The following is a 17905-nucleotide window of genomic DNA, read 5'->3' as shown; positions in this document are numbered from 1 at the left end:
CAATGGGCCACATGCCCTTACGCTGTACTGGTGGCTAGGTGCAACATTTCGGCCTTTCAGCTCGACTAGTGCCTGCCTCATGGGACGGACCTGCGGTTCTTGCCGCTTCCATGTTGCCTTTTGGAACGTTGATGTAGGCCCTGTGTGCCATGATGGTACAGGGCGTCACACAAGTGGAAGCCGGTCAATTATTGCAGATGCAGCCCTCGGTGATGATGGTTGTTTTGGTGGTATTTTGCAATTTGCTGTGGGGCCTTTGTCATTTGGATGTGCATTTAAATTGTATTCCGATATTTGTCGTGTTGCGTTGTTCTTTGCAGGTGATGTTGCGATTTTCGCTTTGTGGCGGTATGTATTGCGTGATGATCTGCATTGTGTTCCGCCTTCTGAGTTGAGTTGTGTGGTACAGTACTGGCCGCGTTTGCCTACGTAGCACAGTATGGTCACGGATAGGGGCTGCCATTGTGACTGTTTACATGATGTGCTGTTCAGGGGCGGGGGATTGGCTTTTGGCCGACTGGTGCCTGTCAGCCAGGTCGATTGGTGGAATGATGGGTTGTTCAGAATGTGGCTGGTCACAGGTGACTGTGTTTGCGTGCGTTTGTTGGAGGGGGACTGGGGTCATGTCCATTGGAATAGCTTCTGTATTGATGCCATCTGTGCCCTGCAGCTCCCATCGGCCCCTCTTGGGATGAGCCTGGCTGCTCAGTCACTCTGCCGACTTGTGTGGTACATGCTTCTGCTGATGGTTGGTTTGTTTACTGGCATGAGTACAGGGCTGGTGCAATCCCCCTCAGGATGCTGTTTTGGATGTTGCCTTGCGCTGGTGGCAAGCGATGGGGGACTACTGTTGTTTTGTGTCATGTGTTCTTGATTTTCATTTTGATGTATTGTACCTTCACATGCCTGTGCTGCGTCAGTACGGCTATGGTGACATGCCGTACATGGATGCCCACTCACGGGCCGCTTTGAGCCCCTGCATGCTTTTCTACGTTGGCATGCATGGGTGAATTGTGGATTTCACTGGTTGCATAGTGTGGGTACATTGCGCCTGCCAGGAGTTGTGCAATGAGGCCAGGGAGTGGAGTACAGGCACTCAGTGGGCCATTTACGGTTGGTTCGCGTTGCCGTATTTCTCGCCATGGCGGAATGGTACTTTACGACGTGCTTGATGGCGTTCAGTACATGTCCGCTAGGGTCAGAATTCGCGTACCGTTGCGCCATGGCGGTGATTCCGGTTTTGCAAGGCGCGCGTGCGCGTACTTGGTGCAGTTAGCGTTGCCGTTCACTGCGGTGTCGCTAATGGCATCGTACTTTACGGTGACGGGTCATGATCGCAACGAGCGGTGTTCGATGGCGGTATTGCATTTCCGCCATCATTTTTCCATTTCCGCAAGGGTCGTAATGAGGCCCATAGTGTTGCTTTTCCTACTCTAAAATGGCTACCCTTGAGGCTGAAAATAAGCGCATGTCATATTTAAGTGCAGGCTGGTGTGACACATATGCGTACAATGTTTGCCTGTCAATTCAAATTTCATGACCCAATATTTATTTTGTTCCTTTACTCAAATATAACACATACTAAACAAGCTTTCAATACTTTACATGGACATAATCATAAAAGTATTACTCCACCTTCTTACATCCAGTGGTCTTCTCTACCTTATTCAATAGATATGGCCACACATATACATATACTATACTTTACCTATAGCTGCAACACTCTACTTAAGAGAAATGCTATCAGTTTGAAACCACTGTATACCTCACTATATTTCAGCTGTTCTCACCTGGGTCCTATTTCCTCTAATAATAATCAATGAGGAGATCCACACACTCCGTGTGTCCACAGGTAGCTGCCTTTTCTCTCTTTATTCATCTCCTCCTTTCACCCCTAGTACTTACCTTTTCCTATGCTGTGCCTTCCAACTGTATCACTACACTATATTCCACTAAGGCATATAAAAATCCTCTTGTACTCCAAGAGTGAAAATGTTTTCATCCATAACATAAATCAACATTTATACTTAAACATATTTATATATATAACATTATTCTCTTGTTACTGACTCTCATACTTTCTTCTGTGTACTGGCAGGAGTTCTCCCATTGTGTTTTTCTTCCCAGTCCCTCAGTCATGGCCCTGACAGTTGCATGTTATAGTGTGCCTTTGTATGTTTTGTAATCCCTCCCTTATAATTTTCACAATGTTCCATATATATAGTACACAAATGATATGCACACTATGTTCTCTTATGTTGTGTTAGCAGGACATGGGCTTGGTTGGTGATATTCTTACATTGTAGTAATATTGACTACTATTGTGGGTGGTATATAGGTATTCCATGTGTATGTGTGCCGCTCCCCTCTCTTTGTGGCCATAACATGACAAAACCATAACATGATATCCCTACGTTTTTCCAAATCTCATGTATAATGCCCTCTCTTTCTCCATCTCCATGTTCTCTTTTCTTCACTGCTTTTAATAAACCAACCATCATAGGTACTAATGATCCATAACATGCTCAGTACTTGTGCCCCATATTCCTTGATTCTGTTTGCCATTCTTAAATGCTAAATAAACTTTCTTTAAACAAGCCCTTGGTTATCAAATTACTCTGTGTTCTTCACCAAGAGCTGTCACTGCCCTTCAGTTGTGTTGCCTCATTTTTGCAGCTCGTAGCTTGCTTAGAGTCATTGGTCCTTCTTTCTCATCCATGGGTGTGTTTTATCTAAATACAAAATCTATAGAACGATGCGATGACACAGTAGGTAAGATCAAACTTTAATCTACAGAGCTCCCCGGAGCCCCAACACAGCGCTAACTGTTTCAAACTCTCTAACCGTCTCCCGTTGGTCATGCAGCTCTCCCAGCATACAACCCAGAGAGTGCACGAGACCAGCTGGAGAGCAACATTCCAAACATAAGCTCTACACATCTTTCCCCTTATACAGAAAATGACTAAGAAGAACTAAGAATAAGAAAACCTAATTTTTTCTATTACATTTCTCACTTAGCGAAAACAATCTTAAAATAGAGATATGCTAAGCAGACAAAATTAAATCTTAAATTTTGAACATTTAAATTTTGACTTGCCTTTCATTATAATGTTAAGTTTCAGTTTCATTATCTCTCATCCACACAGGCTTTGACCTATGCCTATGTGAACCTTCTTCATTCACTCTTACACCAGTATCCTTCTTTTTCACATCCACCATTCCTCCTTTCACTTCCTCATCAACAACTCTTTCCTTCACCTCATGTTCCTCTTTCTTATTATTGTCCACACTCACTCTTCTTCCCTTCAATTTCTCCTCCAATGTATCCTCTTTCTCATCCTTTTGACCAAACTTCCCCTCCCTCCAAGATAACAACATTGCTCTTAATCGCACTTATCTTTTTTGGTCCCAGGAACTTACTTTCCACACATTTGTTCACCTTCCATTCCTGTTCTTTCACCCTCATCCTGTCATCAAACAGTTCTTTGTTTTTTTCCTGACTCAATTTAATTAGTCTCATTATGCGATCACGATCCACACTGACCACCTTGGCCATACCTAGCCATCCTGGACAAAGCCTTGTACCAGCTTCCCTGCCTTTCATCGACACACATGGAGATACACCAGTTACAGAGTGTGGTGTGGTGACATAACTCCATGTTAACATCCTCAACACCTCCCTCCATGGTTGTCCCGGCTTCATAGCCAATTGTAAGCCACCTTTTATATACCTGTTGATTCTTTCAACCAGACCATTCGCCTTGGGATTATACAGTGCAGTCCTCGTGTGTTTTATGCTGTAGCCCGCAAGAAATCTTCTCATTGCCATGGACACAAATTGTACTCCATTATCAGACACAATTTCCTCAGGAACACCCTCCTTAAGGAAGACCTTTTCCAAGAAACCAATCAACTCCTTAGTCGTTACTTCTTTCACCGCTTCCCATTCAAACCATTTAGAATGAAAGTCTACTACCACAAACCGAAATTTAAGTCCTTCTCCCAGGCCGGCCACAGGGCCCATAATGTCCACTGCCAACTTGTTCCAAGGTTGATCTGGTATCACATTAGGTATTAATGGGGCCTCTCTTACCACTCTGCATTTGTCACTTGTTTGACAATTCCAGCAATCTTTAACATAACTTTCAGCACTTTTGTCAATTTCTGGCCACCAATAGTTCTGCCTCAACTTCCTTTTCATGGCAGCTTCCCCTGGATGTCCCTGATGTGCCAATCTCACCAAAACCGACCTAATAGTCTGAGGGGGAACCAAATACCTACCCCTCCTCAATCTGCCTTCACACAAATTCAATTCATCTCTTATCTCCCACCAGGTATTGAATTTATTATCCAAATCTTTTTTAGCTGGCCACCCTTTCACTGTCCAACCCTTTACAAGTTTGAGGTCCTCATCAGAATCTTCTTCTTGTGTCCACTCTTCTCTACTAACAGCACACTGTATTTCAGCCACCACTGACTCCTCTTCTACTTCTCTTTCTTCTACCCCATTACCTTCCACTGGCAGCCTGGACAGGCAGTCCGCCACCACATTTCTCTTTCCCGGCAAGTATCTCACATCAAAGTTAAAATTTTGAAGTCCTAAACCCCACCTGCTTATTCTTGGAGAACCCAAAGCCCACCTTCCACTTTCAAAGAGCTGCACCATGGGTTTGGGGTCTGACCTGACCACAAATCTTCTCCCCCACAAGAAATACTTTAAATGATTTACAGCCCAGAACATGGCTACTGTTTCCCTTTCGATGACAGAATATTTACATTCTGCACCTCTTAGCGTCCTAGACGCAAATGCAATAACTCTCTCTGTATTGTCCCTGTCATACTGCACCAACGTTGCCCCCAACCCCAACATGCCCGCATAAACCACCAACACACTTCTATCCTTAGAATCAAATCTTCCTATGGATGGTGCTGCACTCACCGCTTGTTTAATGCACTCAAAAGCCACGTCACATTCTGTTGACCATTCAAATCTCGCACCCTTCTTGAGCAACATTCTAAGAGGAGTTGACACTTTGGCAAAATCCTTCACAAATCTGTGATAATATTCAGCCAACCCTAAAAATGATTTGACTTGTTCCTTATCCTTTGGTACCGGTGCATCCTTCAATGCTTCCACTAAATTCCTCTTAGGTCTCACTCCTTGCTCATCAATTTCATGTCCCAGATACTCCACTCTGCTCACCGCAATCTTACATTTGCTCCTTTTTACCGTTAGCCCTGCCTCACCCAATCTGTTCAACACCTGTTTCAACACTTCATCATGTTCCCTAGTGGAACTAGCATATATCAGAACATCATCTTGGAACACAATAATGTTTTTTACTCCATCCAGTACTGTCTCCATCACCCTTTGGAATACAGCCGCCGCCGAGGCGAGTCCAAATGGCATCCTGCAATACTTAAATGTTCCAAATATTGTAATAAATGCCGTCAAATGTTGACACTCTTCCTTCAATGGAATCTGATGGTACGCCTGAGAAAGGTCAATGACTGAAAATACTTTGGCGTTGTTTAGAACAGATAATTTATCACCAATTATCGGCAGGGGATGTCTATCAACCACGATGCTTCTGTTCAGATCCCGCAGGTCTACACAAAGTCTAATGTCTCCACTCGCCTTGGCAGCTACCACCACCGGCGACAACCATTCTGAGCTTTCACTCTTTTCTATTATTCCCTTTTGAATCAATGACTCTACCTCCACCTTCAGTTTCTCGCTCAATTCATGAGGCACTGGCCTCACCTTATGCACTTTTGGGCACGCGCCTGCCTTTAGCTGAATTTGGTGCTCAAATCCTTTCAACATTCCCAATTCTTCTTTGAATACCATGGGGTACTCCTTCTCCCACTTGTCCTTCATTTCGGCCACATCAATAGGTCTCTCTGCATTCGCTTGGATTCTGATCCCTAATTTCCATTGTTCACCCCACCCCAGGAGTGATGACCCTTCTTGTGTCACATATATTTCCGATTCACAGCTTCTTCCTTTATATTTTATGGAGGCCTGGAACATCCTTACTACATCAATTTTCACGTTCCCATATGCATAAGGCTCAATATTGTGTTCTTTCAACATTTTCATGTCTCCCTGCATGCAACTCAGAAATGTTGCCTTCGACATTAAAGTCCACGGTGAACAACTGTCCACCTTCATTGTCACTACTCTCCCGTTGATCATGAATACGTCTGTGGGTGCACCTCCTTTGCTTGACACCTCAGAAATCTCTAGCACATGCTTTGTCTGGCTGCACAGCTCCATTACTTGATCCTCTACTTGTTCTGGTACTCTTCCTCCTGGTTCAATGTTCTGCACCACACCTGATTCCCGACACACCCTCGCGAAATGGCCCTTCTTCTTGCATTTCAAAAACGAGATATTCCTGGCGGGACAAAACATACTTGTGGAAATGTGGCGGTTGCTCCCACACTTATAACATCTTATTTCTTTGTTCGGGACGCTCTTACGGAAACCCTTCACTGCAGCCACTTCTCCTTCTCGCTTGTCTCCCTTCATAGTTGACATATATTTATGGGTTTGTTCCATACTCCTTGCTGTATCAATGGCTGATTCAAGTGACGCATCCTTTGATAATAGTCTCTCCTGTATTTTCACATTATTTGTGCATCTGACCAATTGGTCTCTTATAAGAGAGTCTGTGAGCAGCCCAAATTCACATGTATGGCTCAATGACCTTAGCGCCGCAATAAAGTTCTCCACTGGTTCCTGTGGATCTTGTACCCTTTGGAAGAACTTAGCCCCAGCTCAAACGTTAGGTTTTTCTTAGCCTCAAAATGGATCTCCAATTTCCTTTCCGCCATTGAATATTGGTCGATTTCCCCTTGGCTTTGCTGCACGAGATCAGGCAATCCATCATAAACACTTCTGCCCTCAGTTCCTAAGTTATGGAGTAGAATTGCTTCTTTTCTCGCCGATGCAAACTTATCACCCCCTATTGCAATCAGGTAAGTATCAAACAACTTTTTCCACCTCTCCCATCCTATTGGCGGAGTACCGGGTTCTGACAGGAATGGGGGTGGTGGTGACATACTCGCCGCAGCCATATTTGTGTAGTATAAGCCAATTTATTCAACCAATATGCTCTTTATGCACTGTTGCACACTAGGTGTATTTACTTATTACACCTAATTTATTCTTATCAGTCTTCTTACAATCTCTGCCAGTCTTCCTCTTATTCTGGCCCTATGGCTCCTCCCTTCACACTGTCCAAATCTTCAAAAGTGCTCCCCGTAAGTTTAACAGTCACTTACTTAATAATAACCTTTAAATAGGTTCTCTCATTAAGGTGGCACTTCACCTTTTCTAAATAATTTCTTTGGGATCCTGTAGATGGCACGGTATCAATTTCTTTTCCTTTTTATTTTTTTCTCTTGAATGTGCCTCCCTTATGATTGTTCTCACTTTGTTCAATAAATTCCTCTAGGATCCTCTAGATGGCACTGTGTTTGCTTGTGCCTCCTCCCCCTCTGGTTGTGCTCAATCCTTATCCCCAGTCCCCTCTCCCCCTTCCTCCTCACCTCTATGTCCTCAGGGGTCTGGGGTGGGCGACACCAAACTGGTTTCTCTTGGTGAGGTGGGGAGAGTGAAGCGCTCCTGCTCCACACTCCTCCTCCGCCGCGGAGACCGTCTCCCTGCAGCTCCAAAACTCTGCTGCCGAGACAGTCCCCCTGCGGCCGCCGCGGAGACTGTCTCCCTGCAGCTCCGAAACTCTGCTGCTGAGACAGTCCCCCTGCGGCCCCCACACCTCTCTTCCAGCCAAGCTACTCGACCTTCTGCAGCCGTTGGGGTCAGTACCCTGGATGTCCCGACACTCTGCTCTGTTTCACAGGGACACCCCGCTGGCTCCGTGGCAAGCTCCGTTCCTCATCGCCATATGAAAAGATGCGATGACACAGTAGGTAAGATCAAACTTTAATCTACGGAGCTCCCCGGAGCCCCAACACAGCGCTAACTGTTTCAAACTCTCTAACCGTCTCCCGTTGGTCACGCGGCTCTCCCAGCATACAATCCAGAGAGTGCGCAAGACCAGTTGGAGAGCAACATTCCAAACATAAGCTCTACAAGAATCTTAACACTATACCCTTTATTCTTGAAAGTCATGCTAATCAGGGTGTGTGCTCAATAAAAAATACTTAGTGGCCTAATGGTGCACCCCTTCATACTCTCCGGCCTTAAAATAGTCATATAAATTCTTGTGTACCTACATAATTGATCCTTGGAGTAGTACATATTATCCTCTGGTCAGTTTACTAAATCTCTCAACAATATGTCTGCTGACATTTTTGAAAAAAATACAGTAATTGTATAGAGAGTTCATGCATGCTCCCCTATTCTATAGTATGCATATGTTCAGCTTTTAGCTGGTAAGAGTGCTCCCTCTGATTACTATTGCTTCCCCTATTCTGGGTAGGAGTGTATGTGTCAGTGTATGCTACTGTGTTTTGCTGTGAACATGCTTATAATTGTGTTACTTCCTGCTGTACTCATGTAGGGGCTTGTCATTCTTGATCTGGTGCCACATGCTGTTGTATTAACCTTCTCTGTTGTGTAATTTGAGTCTATAGTTGTACTTTTATTCTTGGTGCATGTCTGGCCCCATGTGGGATCTTGGGCATAATATTTCAATAGTTCTGTGCTATGCAGTGGGGGATATGCTGTCTCCTCTCTTTTTGTTCTTAGTTACTTTTCGGACCAGTGTCCTTACTGTCTAGTTACTTGTAGCACTCTTCTGTGCCTTCATTGCAATCTCCATCTCACTCTTGCTCTCCCATGCCCGTTTCTTTCTCACACCCATTTGTCTCCCTCTCCTTCTTCAATAATTTTCTCATTTCTCTCTTCTGACTTACTTCCTTGCCTTCTTATTGGTACCAATTCTATCAAAACTGTGTGCATCTGCTCTTCTTTTTGATGATGTACTGACACATCCAAGAGCCCTTCCAATTGTTGCAGCCGTTTCTATGCTATTTAATACAAGGGCGTGAGGCACCTCCCTGTGCTCATTCATTGTGTTTTGGAAATCGCTTGGCCAGGGCACCTTCCCTTTTACCAAATTACTTTTCAGCAATGTACCTATTCTTTAGAAATGGGGTCTTTTTATTGATCAATGTGTCTTTCTCAATTTTCTGTGTGACTACCCTGTGCACACTTTAAGCATGCCTTTTAAAAAATGCCCCATCTATTGCTAATACAAAACTCTACAATGTTTGAATGGGATAAAAAGTCGGCAGGGTGGCGGGGGGGCTCTTACGTGTGCTAAATGAAAGGGGATACATTTTAGTATGAGGAATGTTCTCAGAATATGGTTAATCATACATGAATTTTAGCCAAAATGAACATATTCTAAAATATACACCCTCACCAAATAAAATAAAACAGGGGTTCAGACATCCAACAATCCCATATTTCCCAGTCAAGGGCACCCCAAGGGCACCATCGCAACATAACATATAACAAAAAATGAAACCCTTTTGTTCTTTAAAAAAAATAATTACTTCAACTGGTGTTATTTTCTCAGCCTACAACTGACATCCCCTACTCAAAAAACACCTGTCATACTGATATCTCATATAAAAACCTTAAAAAGAAAAGTCAGTTCAATGAGTCCTGGCTCTGAAATACTATTTGAATGAGAGTGGTACCAAGCCCCAGCTCACTTAAAGCACTGTACTTAAAAATACATGTTTTCAAAATATATCATCACAACCATTCCAATACTTTCTCTATTGACATTGTGAATCCAAAATCACTTTGCCACTATTTTCAACAAGAAAGATCAAGACACATTATAAATCTTAAAACCTATCATCTACACTAATCATCTTCATGCACACACAGATATATTATCTCTAGCCCTACTCATTCTTCTACATCATAATTCAAATTTCATATTTTCCCAATCTATTTTTCACATGTGCACTTTTATGTGCCTCAGATCACACCACTCAAAAGAAAAGAGATTTGTCATTTTAAACGAACCTACTTGCAAGAAACTTGCAAACGAAACAAGACTTGGTCATCGACAGTCCTGAGAATTGCCGTTGGAACTGCTGTCTCGTGCTGGAGAAGCCTGAGACTGTACTGTGCTCCCATTTTACCCTGTGCTCAAAACGTGGGGAAGGGAGACCCAGGCTACCGCCTCCTGATTTATCATTTTAGAACACTTCTTTCTTTCTTGAAACTTAACCCCACACTCCTATGTATTTAGCGTAAGTAATTGGCAATAGGTTTTCTTAGTTTAGGCCCTTTTGTTTGACACAACACCACTAGGACTGACTTATTTTCATTTGATGGTCGAAGCTTGTTCCCATCTTAGATTTAGGTTTAGATTAGGCGTTTTTCCAACCTGCATACAATTTTCATGGTTCAATAAACACCCTTGAACCATGATCATTGATGTCTGTCTTACGGGTGTCACCATGAGTTTCTCACTGTGATTACAGTTTAAGGTAAATCAAAGATATTGCACAGTCGGTGAGAGTTGAGCCATGAATCCATTGAGCTTAGTGTCTTTCTGTCAATTTGGAACTCGTGAATGCTTGGTGGGGTTTCCTAATGTAGGTAAATGAATGTGGTCTTTGTCAGGTTGAGCTTCAGGTAGGTGCTAAGCAACCAGGCTTGGTGAAGGGATCTATACAGTGCCCACTTTAAAAGAAAAAAGGACTAGATGGATTTATTGATGCATTGATCCTCATGCAAAGTTGTGTGGCATCTGGGTATTGGTATACCTTGATATTGGCATTGATGAGGGGGTCCCCCAGAGGTTCCATGCAGGTTCAAGATGACAAGGGACATACAGGAGTCTCGTGGAAGCCTCAAGGTTACTGGGTGGCACTGACTGCCTTAATATGTGATACTAGCCTGCAGTCTTGACTGGAACTAGTGGGATAGTTTGACACTTGTGTGGGGTACATAATCATTTACGTGAAATCAACAATAAGGCCTATATATTGGATGATCAGTAGAACAGAATATGAAACCTTTCCTATAAGACGTGACCAAAATAGACATATGTTGGCATTCCAATATGCAGAGAAGCGCAGGATAGACCAAGAGAAGGCTAAAATCAGCCCTACAATTCAATATAACACGCTGGCCAAAGATAAACATGAGCATCTGGGCAGAGCCAAACGTAATCAAAATGAACCTACTTCCTGGAATACAATACCTGCTTAGCAACATCTGTATACCAATTTCAGCAAATGCATGCACACTACTTTCTTTTATTTAGGGTATTTATTGAACACAAACCAGCTTGAGTAAGCAAGTGAGTGTTGTAAATCAGAAGGGCGTAAAGGCATGCACTAGATGGCTACTGGGTGGAACAGTCCTAACAATGTAGCATCCATTACTGGCATACCATCTGGGTGTCAGGGAATGGTGAACATTTACAGTTAGTATGGAACATGTAACAGTGCTGAAAGCTGAGGCAGGGGTAGAGAAGAGGGGCATAATGTAATGGGGTTCATGGGAATGAATATTGGGTTGGGTGGGTTTGGGGTGTATCTTATTGGGTAGGAGGTAGGTTCTCCTTTAAGGGGATTGCCTTGATTTATTTTCTGGATAGCATGAGAGTGGTGGTTAATTTATTGTGGATGTTATGAGGTTCTCCAGTCTGGGGGAAACAAGACAGATAATGTGTTTTTCCTGATTCTTCCTTGTGTGCATTTATGATATATTTTATTTATATTGCACTCATACACAGGTGTTTCAGAGCGCGACCAAGCAAAGGGAGGGGAACAAGGGAGGATAAAAACAACGATCTTACTAGGGCCAGTGACATTAAGAACACGCAAGTGCATGGAAAAGGGAGAAAAAAGGGGGGAAAGTGCGAGGAAGTGGAGAGGTGGAAAGTGTGGCACAAAGGAGAGAAACAGAATACATAATAAGTGCAATAATAAATAAATAAATGCAATACATTAATAAATACATACAGGTAGAGGCAATTGCTTAATTTGTCCGATAGGGTAAATCTGATAAGTGCAGAAGAGAAAAGGTGGCCTGTAAGGGTACAGATACAGATCCCAGTGCAAGGAGTGGCTTAGGAGGCAGTGCAGGAGTATGAGCAGGTACCTGGGGCCTAAGGACAAAGGGTGGCCAGGAGCATGATGCCGAGAGAGAAAACAGATCAGCCGTGGAGAAGAGGGTCAAAGGCAGAAGCGAAGAGGAAGGTCTTGAGGTGCTATCGGAACCGGAGATGGTACTCCCCAAGTTTCAAAGTGCCGGGAGGCTGTTCCAAAGGGAGGCACCCGACGATGACAGGGATCTGCCCCCAGCTTGTTTCTTTGAAAAACGACTGACTCTGAGGGAATTAGAAGTAGAGGAGTGCAGGGCTTAAGATGGGAGGTATTTACGGCGGGATAGTTGGAGCTATTTTGGTATACTGGTATACAGGTATATGGGTATTTGTACTGTATAGTCATGAAATACATGTGTTCTTCAGGTAAGAATAAAAGTCTTATCTCACTGGACAATATACAAATACCCACAACACATTTTGTGAGAGAAGATCCATGTTTCAGTGATAGTAAGATGTAAAAAAGAGTGATAAGAGTCAAAGTGGTCCTTGTTGCTGAGGGATTGTGCATTCCAGCGTCCATGTGAAAGAGTCATGGGAGGTGCAGAGATGTGTAGGTGATGTGGAGTCGGAGTGGAAGGTAGATGAGCTTGGAGATCCTGGGGGAACAGCAGCATCAGTTTTGAGGGGTGTGAGTGCCGGGGCAGAGGAGGGTGATGGGAAGGGGGTGGGTAAGATAGATGTTAGAACGAGTTGTGGCTCAAGGCTAAAAGAGAGAAGAGTAAGAGAAGAGAGATTACAAGGAGGAATGGAGCAAGCTTAAGGTGCATGATGAAGGGTAGAAAAACAAGCAAGTGAAGGCAATGAAAGAAGGGTGCAGCCCAAGAGGATGGGTGTGTGAGAGAAGGGGGAAGGTTTGGATGGGAAGGCGCAGGTGTAAGTTCAGAGTTGGGCTGGAATATTAGTAACCAAAGGATAGTTGTTAGGCCCAAAACAGGGATTTTCCTTGGATCTTAGAGCTAACAGCAGCTCTGCAGTTATTGGAGTCACTGGATTGAAGGATCCCAATGTGTAGAAGCAGGAGTGAGGCAAATGGCAAGCACATCAAAGACCCGGCACGAGCAGGGGCTCTGGCCCAGGCCCTTGTAAGTTGAAACAGGGAGATGACCATTGCGACTTTTGGTCCCAGTTGCAGACGCCTGGGCTGGATGCACAGGGGAGACCCAATAACAAGGGAGATATTGTGTCACATGACCCTCTGAGAGTCATTCCAGGGACCTGGCGATGGATACCAAATTTGCAGGCAGATTGTCGGTGGGGTCCCGAGAGTTGTAGACCCAGGGAGCTTCCTTTTTGAGGGAGCACCCTCAGATCGTGCATGTGATACTATGGGAATGCAGGATGTACCAAAAAAGACTTTAAACGAAAATGTCTGTCACATTACCCTTTGGGAGCCAATCAGAGTTGCTTCCAGACTTGCAGACAGGATGCAGGCAAGGTCATAGGTGTTGTAGGGTAAGGTAGCTTTATTTGTGAGGCAGAACACTTACATGGTGCAAAGGATCCTCTGGGAATCAAGGATGTGTTACATAAAAAACCTTCAAATTAAATTTCAGTAACTTGTTTTGGTCACATGACCCTCTAGGAGCCAATCGGATTACTCACAATGGTTTCCAGACTTCCAGGCAAAATACAGGCAGGGTCATGGGAGTTTTAGACCAAGGGAGCATAGTTTTTGAGGCCGGAGCCTGAAGTGGCAAATTGGATTCTGTTGGAATGCAATGTAATAGGAATATAGTCTCATTAGGTTCTACAATGAACAAGGAGTTTGAGCAATTAGGATCGAATGGTCTGTGAATACCAATAAAGGAAGGGGGGATTTGCCAGAACACTCTGAGGTTAATATTGTGTAGCACGTTTGTGATCAAATTAAAAGAGGCACCAATACACTACCTTGTCACACTCTACTTTGTAGGCCAAAGCTTGATTCGAAGAGTCACTGTTCATTAAGCTTACTGTTGCCTCGTTTTCTTCATGTAGTGTAAGACTTTCAAGTGAGATACAATCTCCCATATTTTGATGCTAAACAGAATCAAAGGCAGTTGTCAAATCAATTCAATAAAAGCTGATTGGACGAAAATCATTTAAAGGTTAAGGCCCTGTAAGGATGTGCCCAACACTGCCTACATCCAAAATGCATTTCTGCTAGTATCTTGTTTTCCATGAACCATGATTTGTCTTAGGAAATCAGGTAATGATTGGTAGGTAATGTGTAATATACAATCGGATAAGAATGCTGGGTAACATTCCGGAGAAATGTTCACGATGCCTGATTCTATGACAAGACAGGAGGCTCATATTTTGCATTCTAATCTTTACTCTGAAACCACAGCAGCAAAGAAAAAACTTTACAAACAAAAAAGTTTAAAACAGAACTAAACAGAGTTCATTGTCAATGCAAGGGGGAACTCCCCAATCCATCATGGAGGACAGGTCATGCCCTGCAGGAGGCCAATGAGCAGGGACCCTTCCTTATATAAGTCCATTACTCTAAAGCCAACCCCTCTTTCTTTGCTGCTGAAATCCACAGCTAAGTCTACTCCTCCTAGTTGTTGCCTTAGTGTGAAATTATGGAGTTTAGAGTGTTTTTCTTTGAATAATATTGAAAGAGCTTTGGTGATTTATAACACTGTTCTGGAGAAATGGGCATTTCATGTGTGTTTGCATTACTTTACTGAAAGTAGCGTTCGCGCTCGAACGCTTTCCTCCAGACCAGAGTGTTATGTTGTAGCGGTGCTGCGTATGGAGCATTCCTCTCGTTAATGGTTTCTTGTTTCCTTTCTATAACGGCGTTCGCGCCTTGTTTACTTTAATTTAGTCGCGTCGCCCGCCTCATTTAACAACTGGGCGGCGACGCGCGAAATGTTTTTCCCTCAAGAGAGGGTTTGTTTATTGGTTAAGCGGCGGTCTCCCCGGAGCCAGCACGCTCGTTCCCTCAGTTTGTTTTGTGACGCGCGCGGTCTGTTCAAGAAGCTCAGCTTCTTCCGGCGCGCGTCACGGCGGTTAAGACTGGCCTTGCAGTTCAATCAGTTCACACGCCTCGCGTGTGTGTTGTTTCCATTTTATACGCTGCTCGCGTATGAAGTCAGGAGGTCACAGGCTTTGCCTGCTTTTGGGACCCGGCTGGGAGGCGGCTCGCTAGGGCCTTATTGTAGTTGGTGAAGCTCTTTAGTGAGCTCTTCTACAGCGTGCAGATGTCCTCTTTATTTTTAAGTTGAACGCCATGTTTTCTTTGTTTGGGGTTTATTCCTGTTTAATATGTTTATTAGGTTTAATTTTATATTATGTGCATATGAGTTCAGGAAGGCTTATGTTGCAGCACAAGTGACATAGCTCGATAAGAGGGTTGCAGGTTTACGATGCAGAAGGCCCTGGGTTCGATACCCCCATTGGCGGTATACACATATGTATGTGTGTATATGATTATATTTATGTATATGTATTTACTTGTGGATATATATATATATATATATTTATTTTTATATATATTTAAGAATTGATTTTATTTTGTGTTTGAATTGATATTTCAGCTTATATTGACACTAGTTAGCCTACTGAAGAGCCTCATGCGCTGCCAATCTGCTGTTATTTATTTATTTATTTACTTATTTATTTATTAAACACTGCACAGGGCATAGGGGATTTGCCTTCACTGTAGCTGCCATAGCCTGTTCAGTTTCAGGTTCTGCTTGAGTTCTAATTCGAGGTTAGCCCTTGTGTACTGCTGGTTGCCTCATCCTGCTGGGAGGCGCAGTTTGAGGTTCACATGCTCAGTGTACCCCTCCCTTAAACCTGGCAGAGTTTTTTGTTTAAGGGCTGCTGTTGGCAGATGTCAGTATCTTCCCTGGATAGGTGCAGCCACCTGCTCGGCGGCGAGGTGGCCTGTGTGGTTTCTGCGAGGTGACCCCTCGTATATGGCTGGGTCCACACCCTGCTTGGGTGAACAGTTTCAGATACACTTAGTCAGTGTTGTCCTCCCTTAAAGTCGGCAACTTGGTAATTACCTTAACCGGTGTGTGCCATATCCTGCTCGGTTTCAGGTTCTGCCTGAGTTCTAATACGAGGTTACCCCTCGTGTACTGCTGGTTCCACACCCTGTTTGGGTGAGCAGTTTGAGCTGCACTTACTCAGTGTTTTCCTCCCTTAAAGTCGGTGACTTTGGTAATTACCTTAACCGGTGTGTGCCATATCCTGCTCGGTTCAGGTTCTGCCTGAGTTTTTATGCGAGGTTACCCCCTCGTGTACTGCTGAGTGTCACGCCCTACTCGGGCGAAGCAATTGGAGGTGCACTTGCTCAGTGTATTCCTCCCTTAAGGTCGCCAGTTTTGTTTAGGTGCTGCATATGGCAGTTGTCATTGTATTTTTTCTGTAAACATGCCGTATCCTGCTCGGTTTCAGGCTTTGCCTGGATTCTATTGCGAGGTACTCCCTCGTGTACTGCTGGTTGCCACGCCCTGCTGGGGCGAGCAGTTGAGGTGCACTTACTCAGTGTACTCTTTGCTAAACAATATGTTTAAGTGTTGACTGGAGCACTTTTGCGTTTCCAGAATTGTCAGTAACCCGGATACTTCAGTAAGTATCACCTTCTATAAGGGCCGGGGGTTCGGACCCTTGTGAGGGCGTAACCTCTCTTCTTTGGATATTTTAAATATTTTAAATATTTTTATATTTTATATTTATTTATTAAGTTCTTTAAAGAAAAGGCTGTGAGGAGGTGGTTATTACAGACTCATGTGGGGGTTGTACCTTCCCTCTAGCCATCACTATGGTGTTAACCTTCGTCTTAGTAAAAATTCTGATGCCCTTTACCTTAGTTAGATTTGGGACAACTCAGTCCTTTCCTTAGGTTTTTGCTTTCTCCAATAACAATTGCTCCACCCAATACTCGTGCTGATTAAGCTGCAGAGAGTTTTTCTCTCGACATGAGGGGGGAAAATGATACTTTATGCCCCTTTTGAGGTCTGCAGGGCTTGACGCTCTCTTTAGTGGGGAAGTGTTCCCTTACTATTTGTCCCATTTGGACATTCTTTTACTATTGAGCTATTGGTGGAGACAAGCCAGCTCGAGGGTAACTGTTCAGTTTGTTGCAAGACACGTTGGACAACCATGTTCTGTTTGGATGAAATGTTTGGAAACACTTGCTGATTTCAGGTGGGTGAGTTGCCAAATAATAACTTTCGGGCGCCTGCCCCATGGGCCTCCTCCCAAAGCTTGGCCTATTGTTCAGCTGACTGTCTTGCAGCGTGTTACAATTTCTCCTCTGCTCGATGAATATAAGCAGGGTTCGGTGGTAGTAGTGATGAGTAATACTAGTATACCTGAGGGTTCGTAGCACTATACAAGTGCTATTTTGTTATGGGCAATGTGCTTAATATTACTTCCCTGATTACCTTAGTGGCCAGCTCAGCCTCACAAAACACGCAGAGACTCTGACCTCAGGGTGTGAGGGGCAGTGGTCCCAATATGCTTTCACAACCTTTTCATTTACGGGGCATGATAATTACCCCAGAGTGCTTTCCCCCTCATTCCCCTTCCCGCCATCCTTGGGGAGGGTTGCATCAGAATATAACACCTCTTGGAGTATACCCGATAGTTTCTGTTTTTCCTTTACAGGATTTCTGACTCGTGACCAGTGCAGACTCGCACTGAGCATTTCCCTCCCGTCAGTTTACTTCCTTTGCGCTAATGCCTGATATTTCCATAAGTTAATTAGAGCCCCTTTCATGGTCAGGGGGTTGGTTGGAAGTGCAAGAGTGTATTTATTTATTTTAAGGGTGTAAAGCGAGGCTTTA

At 43.9% G+C, this 17905-nt stretch overlaps 1 protein-coding gene across 2 annotated transcripts in view; it reads left to right on the top strand.

Annotated features, from left to right (window-relative positions):
• Positions 1–17905, top strand: part of PTPRN2 (protein tyrosine phosphatase receptor type N2) — a 3479756-nt gene that overhangs the window by 1352224 nt on the left and 2109627 nt on the right. The gene's annotated exons all lie outside the window — the stretch shown is intronic.

The sequence above is a fragment of the Ambystoma mexicanum genome, chromosome 2q (assembly GCF_040938575.1).
Source record: "Ambystoma mexicanum isolate Mex_15411 chromosome 2q, UKY_AmexF1_1, whole genome shotgun sequence".
Lineage (NCBI taxonomy): Eukaryota > Metazoa > Chordata > Amphibia > Caudata > Ambystomatidae > Ambystoma > Ambystoma mexicanum.
The sequence above is the reverse complement of the archived record's forward strand: the minus strand, read 5'-3'. Positions and strand labels throughout refer to the sequence as shown.